The following is a 15,512-nucleotide window of genomic DNA, read 5'->3' as shown; positions in this document are numbered from 1 at the left end:
TCTTTATACCGTCTGTTTCTTTGCAAGACTTTCTACTTTTACATTTGTTTCAATTAAGTTTTTAATCGCTAATTGAAGCATTTTTATGATGACTACTTTAAAATCCTTGTCAGAGAATTCAAACATCTGTGCCACTTGGTTTTGGTATCTAATGATTGACTTTTTCATTCAGTTTGAGTTCCTTCTGTTGTTGGTATGATGAGTGATTTTCAATTGGTGCCTGGGTATTTGGGTATAATAAGACTCTGGATCTTTATTTATTAATATATTTTATAGCAGAAGTTGTAGATTTACAAAAAGATCATGCAAAAAATACAGAATATCCATATACCCACCACCATTTTTACATTTTGCATTTATGGTAACTTTTTTACAATTGATGAAAGCATATCATTATAATGTACTATTATCTCTAGACCATTTTTATTTGTGTTGTACAGTCCTGTGTTTTGTTTTTTTAAATTTTTGTGTTAGTAATATATATACCACCTAATAATTCCCCTTTAACCTCATTCAGATAGAGAATTCAGTCATATAAATTATAATACATTCACATTGTTGAGTTACAATAACCACTATACATTATCAAAATTTTCCCATAACCCCAACCATAAATTCTGCACCAATTAAAAATTAACCTCCTCTTCCTTACACCCACCCCAGCTCCTGGTGGCCTGAACTCTTTTCTGATTCTATGAATTTGCTTATTCTAAGTACTGCATATCCATGAAATCATATGATATTTGTCTGTTTACATCTAGCTTTATTTCACCAAGACAACATGATGTCTTCAAGGTTCATCCATGTTTTTGCATGTATTAGAAAGTCATTCCTTTTCAAGGCTGAGTAATATTCCATGGCATGTATATATCACATTTTGTTTATCCATTCTTCTGTTGATGGACAGTTGGGTTGCTTCTTATGTCTTAGCTTGCCTCCTCTGACACTGTTATGGTTGGTGAAGAGGGTCTTGGCCTCTCTACTTCCAGGTGGGGGCGCATGTCCTAGTCTCCACTCATCCTTAGTTGGCCCTGAGTGGTCAGGGACTCCTTCTTACTGTTGGGTGAAGCTGAGAGCTCATTCTCCCCTTTAGGTCTCTGCTGATACCGTCCTCACTGGAGGATGGAGGATATATCATTACTACTTCTTGCATGGCCTCCACAAACAAGTGGGGTTGTCTTTTTAACCCTTAACTCTAGGTAGTGGTTAAAGTCTGCACTCTCCAGAGAGCTCTTGGGGACCATCCCGCTGAGGGGGGAGGATGCCTTATTACCTCCAGGGGTAGGTGAGATTCCAGGCTCCCCAAATGGTCTCCACTGACACCATAGCGGTGCGGGCTCATTACTGCCTGCCCATTCCGGGATGAAAATCCAAGTTCCCCACTCAGCCTTTTCTGAAACCACCCTGCTGGAGGATTAGATATGCTGCTACAGCCCCACAATTGTAGAAACCTAGACGTTCTACATGGCCTTTGTTGACAGTGGTGAGAGAGGGAGGAGTCAGTTTTTCTGGGGTATTGGGCTTCAGTGTTGTGGTTATTGTTTCACTAGGCTGCCGCTTTCCAGGTCCTTTGGCTAGAAAGAGTAGGTTTTGTTGGGGCTTTTCCTTTGTCTGTGCCCACTAAGGTTTCCAGTTTGCCAGTTATTCCAGTATCCAGTCTGGGATATATGAGGGAAAAAGTAATCCCAGAGAGTTACTACCATGTCATTCCTTGTATCCTGATGCCCCTAGCCAGTCTGCCTTCTTCTTTTCATCTTTCAGAGCTTTCTTATTCTTGCTTTATATAAAATATCAAGGGTTTTTAGTAGTATGTAGTGAGAGGAGTAGGAACAAGTAGGTCTACTCCATCTCTGCAGAAGCAGAAGTTTGACAATCTTTTTAAAAAACAAAATAATTGGCATTAAGAATTAGGCAGTATTAAGGCATTTAAAATCAGAATCCTGTGTCCCATGTCTCACTTGCCAAGTAACTAGCTATTGTTCCTGTTTTGGATTAAAATTTTTCTCCTCATTTATCTTCTGTGTATAATAGTGGCATTTACAATCATCTACAAAAACACTGGAAAAAAATTAAATGTAGAATTAAGATGTTATTATGAATTAATAAAGTATTATGAAGATAAGACTATGAATCAATGGACTGATTTTCTTCATATGGCCTATGGAATCATCTTTACATTTTTAAAATAATATTTAATTTGTAGTAACAATATGGAATCCCAAGGTAAAATTTCTTAGAATATGGAAATCAGTTAAATCCATGCAAATGTAATATTTATCAAAAGATCCAATCTGTGAAATAACTTTTCCCCTCTCAATTTTTTAACTCTGATTTTTTATCAAGAAATCACCAAAGATTCCTAACTAATTTTCTGTAATATAAGTGCATATTTAGAACTTTTTACCTATGACATAATTGTTATGCATTCTGTTTGTTTAACATTATGCATGAAAAAATGTAGTAGAATATAATAGGATTTATAACTGTACTCATACGGTAAGAACAATAACCATGATTGAGAGGATGTTAAACGATGTTGGAATTATTCACCTATATTTTCAAGATATAAAAGGTAAAAATATCCAAACCCTGATTTATAAGATATATTACAAAATGGATCATTTTATTTATTGAATAGATGGAAAAGAAAATATTTGAAGCTGAGGTCACTCTGGTGATCCCTTAGAGTCACAGTTGCCACAGTTGATCCACAATCAATGCATGCAAATATGAAGAGGAGATTTCTTTCTGTAAGAGATGAACATTGAGGACAATCTAGATAGTAGAAATGACATGAGCAAAGACATGGACACCGAAAGTCTTGTGGCACATCATCGAAGTAGAAGGAGTCCATATAGGTTGGAACATGAAGCTTCATCAGGAGATTATATAGATGGGAATGGGAGTTTATGAGTAGACTGGGGAAGGTGCTGAGAAGGGCTACATGTTTGGGAGAAGAAGACAGGCAAAAATAAAAGAAGACAGGAAGTTCTGACTGATGTTTTGACTGGTCTTCCTCACTGGCACAACCAGATAGACTTTAATTCTCAAGCTCTCTTTAGCTTGAGCTTCCATAATTACAGGTATGTAGGCAGCATACTCCTTCCATTATTTACAAGGATGATGCTCAGTTAGCAATGAGCATCACAGTTCCTGGAAGACAAGTGTAGCATGAGAAAGTGGTATTGGAGATTTTGATACAATGCACTAGAGCCTTGCCATTCTAGTGTGGTCTTCTGGCCAGGGGCATCAAGCTCTGCTGAGAGCTTTTTAAACAAGCTTTCCAGATGATGTGAATGCATGGTAATGTTTGAGAATCAGTGATTCAAAGAGCTCTGACCATTTGCACAGTTTTTACACTTGTGGAGCATTGATCCAGACAAACATTGCTTCGAACATCTCACCCTATTCTAACTCATGGCAGGAACTGGATGTTGAAGTAAAGTGAATAGAAAACTACCTCGGAATGCCTGTGCTTGAGCAGCAACTCTGTTTCTGTGCAGTTACATAAACTGGGGCAAGATGCTCAATCTATAAGACTAACAGAAAATAATCCCTGCCTCATAGTGTTTACTGGGGGGTGGGGTGGGTGTGCGCAAATTAAATTAAAAACAGTTTATAAGGATCATTCCAAATGGAAAAGTATTGAGTAAATGTCAATTTCATTTCTCTTAGCATGAAGAATTAAGAGAAGCACATTTAATCAGTTGTGCCTTGACATTTATTGAAGAATACTGGTTGTCTCCAAGCATTTGGATCCCATGGGGACTCCTCAATTTCTATTAGATGATGATCCCTCTTATACTGTGTTCATTTTAAGTAAAAATAAATTATTGGGGAGCCAGTGTAGCTCAGTGGTTCAGCGCCAGCTTCCCACACAAGAGGTCCAGGGTTTAATCCCCAGCCCAATACCTCCGAAAAAAAATTACTGCAAATGGGAGTGAAAACCAAGTGTGTGCTAAATCCGAGGCAATTTTCTGCTTATACAGATGCAGTCTACTTAAACAGACTCCTCAACATTTACAAGACAGAGTATATTCTCCCAAGTTACAATCCAAGGCCTACTAGAATCTGTGTTCAACATACCATCCCTACTTTCCTCTACTTCCCTCCTCCATTCAACCTGTACTCTAGCCAAATTGGTAGGTTGTGGGAATCCCTGCTGCATCTGCCATATGTCCTCTCATTGGTGACACTCTTTCTGCCTAGAAAACTCTGTTCTTTTCACTAACTCTTCTTACTCTTATGAGCCTTTTTAAAATACCCCTTCACTGAAAAGTCTTGCTCAACCACAGCAATCTTTCTCTCTTTCCAATGTGACATCTCTATTATCATACTTTTAGAACTTATCACTGTATATTACCAACTTACTTTTCATGTATATGTGTCCTAGTGCCCAGAATATCTTGTAAAATATTCAGGAAAATTTGGGAAGAGTGTCTTGCTCAGAAAAAGCATTTTTAAATGACCCTACTTGTGTTCTTTTAGGCCATTGATCCGAACACGGTTTGGAATTGAGGAATACCAAAGTAGGAAGTGATAGGTTGGGACACAGCAAAACAAACGGTATGCATCAGTGAAAAAACTGGAGGAGAAAAATTGTATGAGGGCTTAGAAAATATAAAAATACCCCAAATGATTGCAAGGAAATAGTCACTGCAAGGTAGAATTTAAAAATTTGTTTCTTCATTCCCATTATTATTTATCAAACAGCAATGTCTGGTCAAAATCTAACACATCAGAATAAATAAAACACTAACATATCTTTTCACTAATGAAAAGTGGTTCCTTATACTTTGTCATATTGAATTGTTTTGATGGAGTGTATTTTGCTTTGTTTCAGTTTGTTCATTTGCTTTTTTATTTGCTTGTTTATTTGGTTGGTATGCTGGAAATGTCCCACAGGAACTGAATTTTCTTAACATTCTCAAGGAGGCATTTGAATCTGAAACCTAACAGAGGTTCTCTGCAATGAAATTAGTCATGTTGGATTTTCATGTTCCTTGCATAATGCAAAGTCTACAAGATCCTTAGTGTCCCAGGCTCTTTCTAGCTTTCTGCTCTTATCATTAGTGCCTGGCTTCATCACCCTGATTGTCTTTTTTTTTTTAATTTTAATTTTTATTTATTTTTTATTGACTTTGTAATAATATTACATTAAATATATATATATATATATATGTGAGGTCCCATTCAACCCCACCACCCCCACCCCACCTCTCTCCCCCCCAGCAACACTCATTCCCATCATCATGACACATCCATTGCATTTGGTAAGTACATCTTTGGGCACCTCTGCACCTCATGGTCAATGGTCCACATCATGGCCCATACTCTCCCCCATTCCATCCAGTGGGCCCTGTGAGGATTTACAATGTCCGGTGATTGCCCCTGATTGTCTTTTGATCACAGAAGGAATGCTCTATCTCCAGCCTCTTGTCCTCATTCCAGGAAGGAAGTCAAGAGAAACAAGATAAAAGGGTTGCATCAATTTCAGGAAACCTAAACTTTTCCAGAAATTCCCAGCCAACCTATACTTAAACCTCATTGGTGCTGTCACCCAAGCTGCAAGTGAGGATGATAAAAGAGTTCTGTATTCTTTTATCCAGGCATGATGCCACTGGAAGAAAATCAGTGTTAGATCTGTGAGGAAGACGGGGAGAAATGGATTTGGGGTAGGGAACTATCAACTTTGCCTCAGTAGGTTCGACTCCTCCTGGAATTAGTGGACGAAATTTATCTAGGCCTTCAGAAAGATCCTGGTGCCTCTGTGCATAATAGAATAATGCTCCTCTAAGCCTCTCTGAAAATTCTTTGGGACACAGGCACCTATGTGGCCTCACCTTGACACCTGCTTTCTCCTTGGGATGTGTCTCTTTTCCTGGAAAGCCATCCTGGTGTCTCCATCACCTTTGCATATCAAGCACCAGGACAAATCTAATCATTTCCATCTGCTGTTTGGTGCCACATTCTGAGTTCAGAAAACTTCTCTTTTATATCAGGAGTAAAGAAATATCCTTGTTATTAATAAAATGTCTAAGGAATTGCTTATAAATGACTAGCATGTAAGGATTTCCATGTAAGGAACTCCCTTTTAGCACCCTTTCAGTCACACTTCTGCACAAGCCATTGAATGCAAACACATTTTCACTATGGATCATGCATTTTAAGATCATCAAAGATCCCAGAGAAAGACAAACATAGAAAACACAATTCACCTTTGCTCAAGTTGAGCCATTTAATGTTACGTGGTTGTGGCTGATAACCTATCTGCATTAGAAATGTTTCCTTTTGTCGGTGCTGTAGCTTTAACATTAAAAAAAAAGATTGGGAAAAAAAGGAGATAAAAGTTTCTCAACTTAGCATAGCAAAGGACTTTTCTAAAGGGCCTATAAATAATTTTAAATTCCTGGTGCTGCCTCAAAATGTAGCTCTTCTGAGCTGCAATGTCGGCTATTTCTCTGAAACTGGAGTAGTCATTCAAAAATAGTTTCACTCAATTTAACTGCCTATTGAACCCTCTAAATTACAGATATTAAGCCTTTGGTTTCACAACAAACTTAATGAACAGTTCTGACAATCTATAAGCAAGGCCACTGGAAATTCATGGGCCAGATGGAATCACAGATTACACCATTTTCCTACTGGCCTACAATTTTCTGGCACCTGGGCTGACATTACAGGGAGGCATATCATGTCTGGTGCAGTAGCTCCTTCCCTAATAACGGAATTTGTGTTTTAGAAGAATCCATGGAAGCAGAGAAATGCTTTCTCACTTTCACTCACGATTCTTTGAAATATCAGGCTAAAACTGAAGATCTTGATTTAGAATGCAAGAAGAGACTAAGGGGAAATTTGTCCTTTGAAAAAAAGGGACTATGAAAATAGACCGTTACAAAGCCAGAGTAATGGAATGAGGAAAGAAGTTTGTAAAATCAGAAAGTGTGAAATAGAGAAGAGAGATGAATAAATCAGAAAAAGAAGACAACTTGGAAGTTGAGAAATTCCCCCAGGAATCTCTCAATTGTGCTTCAGTAAATTAGTTTGTGCTGCACATATTTTACTCTGAAGCGCCCATGTATCTGCTTTCTAGTAATTTTAAGGGGAAAGTGGTTATTCACTAAGTGATTCCTGGGTACTTCATGAAATACAGCCAAATACAGACAAGACTGGTTATAATGGGATGGAATGATGGCAAATTAATTGACAAAACATATTTCCTCACTCAGAACTGCTCATAAACCACTGCCCTTATACTTTAGTGTGTTTTAAAATTTCCTGTTTTCGCAAAACACATATTATTCTTCTCTTCCCATATCTTTTTGTTTATCATGTTGTATTATAATTAATTTTTAACAACCTTCTTCCCAAGAGTAAACACTATGCTCCTTGAGGAAAAGGTTTATCTTATTTACCTCAGTACCCCTTGTGCCAAAAGGAGGTCTGAAACATGAGTAAAAATCTGGGGAAATGTTGGTAAACTAAATGCATATCTTGATTTCCTTGGGCAAATTGAATGGTTGCTTTGTATGATCATCAGAAAAGATTTAAAGCATGGATTTTTATTTAAAAGAGAGAAGAGTGTCCTAAAGAGAAAGCTTTAATTAACAATGGTGATTCAAATATATTAAAGGCAAACATTGGTTGCATTTATTATCAGTGGCACTGAGCACCATTTTTGAAGGAACTTGTGAATGTTATTTCATGGAAAAGCTCTCTGCTTGACCCACAGTAGATATGAAGAGAGGAAGTGGATCTGTCAGGAAGCAGTCAATCTATCTCCTGGTTTCCTATGGGGTAGAACACTTTTGGTGGAAAGCAGAAGAAATTCCATCAGCATTATACAGTCCAGTCAGAAATTATTTATAAAAATGGCTGTGGACTGGTTTGAGTTTAGAGGTTGAAAGATCCCTAGAGAATTTCTAGTCCAGCTGCTTTATTTTACAGCTATAGATGTGAAGAGCGATGGGTAGCTCATCACCCCCAGGAGATGAGAGATGATGCCACAGCTTCCCATACTGGGCCCCCTGCACCCCTCAGAACACCAAAAAAAAAAACTGGTAAAGGATTCCTGAGGGCTATTTTCATATTTTAAATCCCTAATGGCAATTAGACTTTTTCTATCCATTGAGCTATCAAATTAAATAACATAAAGTTGTGTTCTGTATGTGGAGGCTGATTTTCTTTACTTTTGGCTGAAATTATGGTGACACAATTTAGTTAAATTGGTGATTTGATGACAGAATCTTAGGCAGTGACATATCATTGGTAAATGCTGTGTATTAATTATTAAATTGTCTTTATTTTGACTTTTAGGCAATCTAAAATTTTGATAAAGGGTAATAACAGGAGTTGTTGATAGAAGAAATGTTCTGGTGGCAGAGAAAGAATGCTGCCTGTGTAGTCCATTTTCCTCTCTACCTTTCCTGACCTTTTTGCAGCGAGGCAGAGTCAAAACACCTAGATTTTACTCATAAAATGGGAGCAAAGTGAGGTGTGACTGAGATATTAATAAATCTCTTTTACAATTCTCTTTTTCTTTACTCTATCGCAATGACTAAAGAGTGTTCCTAATGGTGGAGCTTGGTCCTCATTTCTCTAAGCCTGCCTGTCAACGTGTAGCACGAGAAAGCAACAAACTCCTGTTGTGTTAAACCACTGAGATTTGGAGTAATTTGTTACTTCAGCATATTCTAGGTTACCCTGATTGTCAGAATCTAACATTTACTGAAAACCTACTTACTCAGCCGGGTACTTTTGAAATCACAATTTCCTTTTTTTTGTGTAAAGATATATTATTTATTTATTTAATTCCCCTCCCCTACCCCGGTTGTCTGTTCTTGGTGTCTATTTGCTGCGTCTTGTTTCTTTGTCCGCTTCTGTTGTCCTCAGCGGATCGGGAAGTGTGGGCGGCGCCATTCCTGGGCAGGCTGCTCTTTCTTTCTCGCTGGGCGGCTCTCCTTACAGTGCACTCCTTGCTCGTGGGGCTCTCCTGCGCGCGGGGGACACCCCTGCGTGGCAGAGCACTCCTTGTGCGCATCAGCACTGCGCATGGGCCAGCTCCACGCGGGTCAAGGACGCCCAGGGTTTGAAGCGCGGACCTCCCATGTGGTAGACGGACACCCTAAGCACTGGGCCAAGTCCGTTTCCCTGAAATCACAATTTCATTGAAGCCTTACAGAAATCTGTGATGGAGATATGAGCTCCACTTTGCAGATCTTACAGATAGGGGAACTGACCTCAGCAAGTCTCCATGTTCATTTCCAGGGCCCCACTATTAGAAAATAACTGCACAATGACTCTAATACAGCTCCAGCCCCTGCCCAGGCACTTTCCTTTATACCATGCTACCAGGATGAAAAATACATGCCTAATAAGTTATAGCAGACTCTGCCCAAGTTCAAGTCCACGATTCCATGATTTTTCCCCTAACATCTTCTATTCTCAGCCTTAGGAGATTTCAAATCTCTTTTCTGGATCTGTGACGTGTCTTCTTGTATACACACCAATATTTTCTATGTCAAGCGGGTTCAAAAATAACCATCAGCTACCATATTGTATGCCAGCAGAGACCATACAGTACTCTTTCCTTTTTAAAAACCTCAAATAATTGATTGATTTTCCTACCCTTGACCTTAAAATTTGCGTCAAACTTGGCAACAGCTCTTCTAACTTTTACAAAGAAAGACTGAAGTCTTCATGCCAGCATTTGCTAGGACATGTGTCACATGAGCTTCAAGGAGTCTTATTTGCATACATTTCACTGGTTATCTATAGGGATTTTTTCTTCCCCTCCCCCTTCGCCTGCTGAATTATGTATGTATTTTACTTTCCTTCAGGGAGGTCATGTATTGCCAGAGAGGTGAAACGTGAAAGTCAGCAGGATCTGGCAGAGATTTATGTGGAGTTGGAGATACTCAGTACTGCTCTCAAACTGATTAAATAAAGGCTTCTGTGGGAATAGTATGTGTCTGTATGCATACTTTAGTAAATGAAAGTAATGCATTAGAATGCTGCTTTAGGGTCTAATTTAAAAATATAATTCAGGCACCAGCAGAAGCCTTTACAAATTGGCAGATGTCTTTATGCCACATTTCATATAGAAGACAAAATGGATTAACAGCAATATGTAACCTGCATACTGGTCCAGTTTTCCTGATTTACTCCAAAACCCTTAATTTCCTTTAAATACATTTTATTTAAAGAGGTTGATTACATCTATTTTTTTTTAGGAAGCTTCAGGAATTGAACCTGGGACCTTGGTACATGGGAAGCAGATACTCAACCAGTTGAACTATAGCCACTCCCAGTTACGTCTATTTGTATATACTATTGAAAATTTTCTTGAAATCAACCTAAAAGTTGATTTAAAACTAGTAATTCATTTATATCTTTTTCATTCACCTCTCTCTTCATCTAACATCTATTTAGTACCTACTATTTACAGCCTATAAAATGACAACTGTTGCCTTCAGTGAGAAATTAATTACAGAGGGAAACTGATTAGAACTTTCCTTTTTGGATTGCATCATTTTGTTAAGGAGATTAGACCTAGGGTATGGTTTCTCAAATAAATACTTCCATTTTTCTCTTGAGGTTATGATGCGGTGATGAAGGACAAAATAGCTATTGTTCTCTCTCTTTCATTTCCCCCAGTGGTGTTTTATCAGGTTTGTGCATTCTCTTGAATCTGTTTCCCTTTCTATATCCTTCTATTTTTAAGTCAGCAACAAGGAGTTCAAATGCCAAAGCAAAGTGTTGAGACAAGCATCATGGTATCTGTTTGGAGATGAACTTGGCAGATTTATCAATTAGGGAGGTTTTTGTGATACTCAAGTGAAAAGCTATTCCCAAAACTACCTATTTTTTAACACTGAGATGAAAGAACTGCCAGCCTTTTTACCAGAGAGTGTAATTCCAATTGACCGAAGGGAAAATGTCAGAGATGAGAATGCTGCTGACTTGAGAATTTAAGGGAATCACAACACCCCTTAGACCTATTACTTTTAACTTCTGATGAGATTTTCTTTCTGAGAGGTTTACAGGATAAGGAATTTTAAGGCATTTTGCCCCTAGACAAGCCTGCCTAGACATGGTGTTTAGTTAACCATCTAAAACTACCATTCACATATTTAAGAGCGTAAGAAAATTGAAAATTCATTTTGAAAATGTATTTCCTCATATGGTCCAGTTGATAAAGATTAAGAAAGGCCATTGTCTGTTTCCCTTAAAATGATTAAGCCAACTAAACAGAACACCATTGAGTCTGCCTTTTAACAAATCTTGGCTCAGATAGGGAAAAGGTATAGGAAAATTGTGTTTTAAAGAAAAAACTTAAGGAAAAAAAGCAGACAAAATTAAAAATTAGAGTCTGACTTACCAATTAACTGACTGTAAACCTGGAAAGGACCTTAAACCTGACCCACTGTGTCTGTTCCTCTTTCTGATCAAGAGGAGCCTAGAAGAGAAGTGATGGAGCCTAACGCTCAGGGCTGGGAGCTGCAGAGTTCAGATGGAACACCGAGGCTCCCAGAGCCCTGCTACCCTTTCTTCTGTTGTGTTCAGACCTGTCAATTGCTTGATATTTTTAACACTACCAAGGAATTCCTCTGTTATTACATTGGCCACAATACAAGGGTCTGTTTAGGTATGTGAAGTCCATTTACACCTTAAGTCTTGACTTGGAGGTCATAGGTCATACATTTTGGACACACCTAATATGTATACTCCTTTGGGCTAGGGGATGTTACTTATTTTTGTATAGTATTTTGTCACTTGCAGAGTGACACAAATAGACATATAAGATATGCTTTGGTGAATAAAACGAACTTGCCTTCTGAGGTGTATTTATTTTTTAATTTTTGCAGTTGCAAGTATATTTATTTAATTTTTTTATTTTTAAAGAAGCTTTAGGAATGGATGTGGCTCAAGCAGTTGGGTGCCTGCCTACCACATGGGAGGTCCCAGTGCCTTCTAAAGAAGACAAGCAAACAGGGAGCAGAAAATGAGCAGACATCAAGCAAAACCAACAAGCAGACTCAAGCACAAAAAAACAACAAGCAAGACAACATGCAAAACAAAGGGCAGAAAACAAGCAAAAACAACAAAATGAGTAGGGAGTGAATGGTGCTCAAGCAGCTGCGCACATGCCTCTCACATGGGAGGTCCCAGATTTGGTTCCCGGTGCCTCCTAAAGTAAAAGCAGACATGCAATGAGCAGATAAGGAGCAAAAAAAACCCAAACAGAACAATGAGCAGACAACAAGTGCAAACAACAAGCAAAGCAGACAAGGAAGCCATCTCAGGGACAGGAAAGAAATATATACTTTAAAAAAGAAGCTTTAGATTACATAAATGTTATATCAAAAACATAGGGGATTCCCGTATAGCCTACCCTCTCCCATCCCACATGTTTCCCCAATAACAACATCTTTCTTTACTGTGAAACATTTGTTACAATTGATGAACGCTTATCAAAGCATTGGTGCTAGTCATGGATTGCAGTTTACTTTACAGTTTACCCTTTCCACTGCTCATTTGTATAGGCTTTGGCAAAATGTATACTGGCCTGCATCCATCATTGCAATGTCATTCATAACAATTCCAGGGTCCCCAAAATGCCTCATGTCACACCTATTCTTCCCTCTCCCTCCCCTCAGAACCTCTGGTGGCCACTGCCTTTTTATCAATGATATAAGTTCTTCCATTGTTAGAATAATCACAAGTTTACTTTAGTCCATAGTTGCGTTCCCCCCTATGTTTGTTCACTCCTCAATCTTGAGGATTTGGGGATGATGATGTCCACTCTGTTTCTGATTGAGAGGGGGCTTAAATCCCATGGGGCAGATGGATGCAACTGTCTTGCTTACAGTTGTAGATACTCTTTGTTTTTTGAGATGGGTGTTGTATCATCATCTTTTTGTTTGTTGTCCTGGGTGAGTCCAGTGAACTGGAGAGTAGATTTTGCAATTTTGCTGAGACTCAAGGCTCAACCAGCATATGAACAGACTGGGATTTATTATTAAAAATATGTCTGAGAACATAGGTAATATGGAAGAGAACAGGCATTTAGTATTTTTTCTGGAAGCTTTCATTGGGAGGCTGTGACATTTCATGAACTGAAGATCCTCTTGAAGTTTTAGAGCCCAGTGTTTAAACTCTGACTTTTGAGACATATTTTTAAGTGAATATACTTATCTGTGCCTAAAATAAAATTTCTTCTTAATTTTCCATGTGAATCAGGGTTCCTATGCTTTCATTATTGGCCCCTGGTGCAAACAAGAGAGAATATCCCATTCATTTTTTGAAAGATATATATTTTAATGGGTCTGTCTGTTAAAGATGCAAAATAAATCTCCTTTCTGAAATTCCTGTGCCTGAGAAGGGGAACTATCATTTCTTTTATGTGTTTTCATATTTGCATTTGAAAAATAGAAATACAGGAATAAAAGCAAGAAAAATAAGGTATGCAAAATATGAAAAAAACAGAAACCTTTCCTGGAACTCATTCAGAGTGGTGGCGTTTGCAACACAGAGGATGAGCTGTTGTAGGATTCCCCTGTAAGCCTGATCTTCATGAACTGCAGAGTAGCAAGAAAATGGTGATTTTATCCTTGTTTCTTCATAGTCAGGCTATGAGCCAAAACATTTTTAAAATTGTGTACACCGCTCAATGTTTCTTTTAGATGAGGAGGAAAAAATTGTTTTCTTTGCGTTTTCTTGTAATCGTCTACCTAGAATTTAAAAATAAGAGTAAAGAAAAATAACACATTTTTTCATGCTATTGGGGGTTTCTTTTGGCTTTGTGGCTAAAGTAAATAAGACAAAATAATCTATTAAAAACAAAACAAAAAGAAGTGGTGGGAAATGAGGAGCATAGAGATGTCTTGCTAGGCTGACTATGTTCTCAAAAGGCAAGGGAAAGCAGAAAGAAAACCTAGGAAAGGGTGTGGCTTTTCTGTAGTTTAAAGTGTAGTGCCGATACGGTTGGTAGTACAGAACTTAAAAGGGCTCTGTTTCTCCAGCTTTGGAAAAGAATGGAAAAAGAGCTCTATAGCCAAATGATTGCCAGTTATGGAAATAAAAATACTTAAAAAAGTAGAGTAAGTTTTTCTTTGTTATCGTTGCACTCTTTCTTTAATCCATTGGCAGGTGGAATACGCGGGCTTCCTGCTACCCCAGAATCATATAGTTTCTGGTGGTATTTGCACCTCAGCCCCCGAACAATGCAACACAGCACCATAACCCTGTTTCCTTCTGATGGGGAATCCACCCCATTCTCACCTATTGCACATCTTACCATTCTCACTACTGCACACTCATTTAGCTTCCTTTCCCTTTGAGGGGAAAGCTCTTTGTTGCTCAGAAGTCATGTTTTTTTTCTCTTGATTTATTAAGAAAAGTTTGGGGAATTTAGAACCACCACCTCCCATTTTTCTTAAAGAACAATGTCTGTTTTTCAAAACACCCTCTGTTTTAGGCTGACACTTCTTTTCTCCTAATGGAATGAATGCCATTGATTCAGTGACTTGTCTCAGGGCAACGAAGATTATAGGAATAAAAAAACACCAGAAGAGTTAAAAAATATTATCCCCATTACAGCTTGTTTTGCTATTGTAGAAAATAGTGTGAGGGGTGGATACAGAATTGTACTAATACCAATAACCCCAGTCCCAGAAATGCTGAGAAATTCAGGGCTTTTAGGGACTTCTGTGATGAATACTTCTTGGAAGATGATTTATTTGAATTTGCTACTCTTTTCCTAAAGGATGAGGCCTAAGGTAGCATACATTGTCCACAATTCTTGGGCTTCAGTGGAGGAGGCACACAGTCTTGCACAGCTTACTAAGGGCCCTGTAAGGCAGTCTGGGGCTCTACCTGAACTCAGGTATGGTAGTTAACCTGTGGCCTGCCTCAGAGCCCAGAATGAAGGAAGCCAGAAGCTGGCCAATAGTAGGACAGCATGGCAAGCCTCTGATACCACAAAGACCTACATCCCTCACCTATATTTCTTGAGTGAATCATGATAGAAGAGAGTCCAGTTATGGAAACTGCAGGCACCAATGACTTAGTATTGTAGACTAGATCTCTAAAAGATTGAGACCAAGATACTCCTTTGCTTAAAGAGTATCTAAGAGTGCTAGCGTTGGCAGCACATATACTAAAACTGGAAAGATATAGAGAAGATTAGCATGGCCCTGAGCAAGGATGACATGCAAATTCATAAAGTGTTCCGTATTTTAAAATATGAGCTGTCTATATGCTGTCTACAAAAGACTCACCTAGACACAAGGATACCAATAGATTGAAAAGGAAAGGCTGGAAAAAGATAAAACACACATGCAGTAACAAACAAAAGAAAAAACAAATGCTGGAGTAGTTATACTTATAATGGATAAAATCGATTTTTATTTATTTTTTTATTATCTTCTTTTTTAAAGATACATAGATCACACAAAATATTACATTAAAAAATAGAAGAGGTTCCCATATACCCCATTCCCCACACCCCC

The 15,512-nt window shown here is 38.3% G+C and overlaps 1 non-coding gene across 1 annotated transcript; it reads left to right on the top strand.

Annotated features, from left to right (window-relative positions):
* The first annotated feature begins 15,136 nt into the window (after positions 1 to 15,136).
* LOC111766299 (U6 spliceosomal RNA) lies at positions 15,137 to 15,242 on the top strand. Its single transcript, XR_002798376.1, has one exon. It is a non-coding gene; the product is annotated as a U6 spliceosomal RNA (small nuclear RNA).
* The last annotated feature ends 270 nt before the right edge of the window (positions 15,243 to 15,512 follow it).

Source organism: Dasypus novemcinctus, chromosome 25 (genome assembly GCF_030445035.2).
Source record: "Dasypus novemcinctus isolate mDasNov1 chromosome 25, mDasNov1.1.hap2, whole genome shotgun sequence".
Lineage (NCBI taxonomy): Eukaryota > Metazoa > Chordata > Mammalia > Cingulata > Dasypodidae > Dasypus > Dasypus novemcinctus.
Note: the sequence above shows the minus strand (reverse complement) of the source record. Positions and strands in the feature narration are given on the sequence as shown.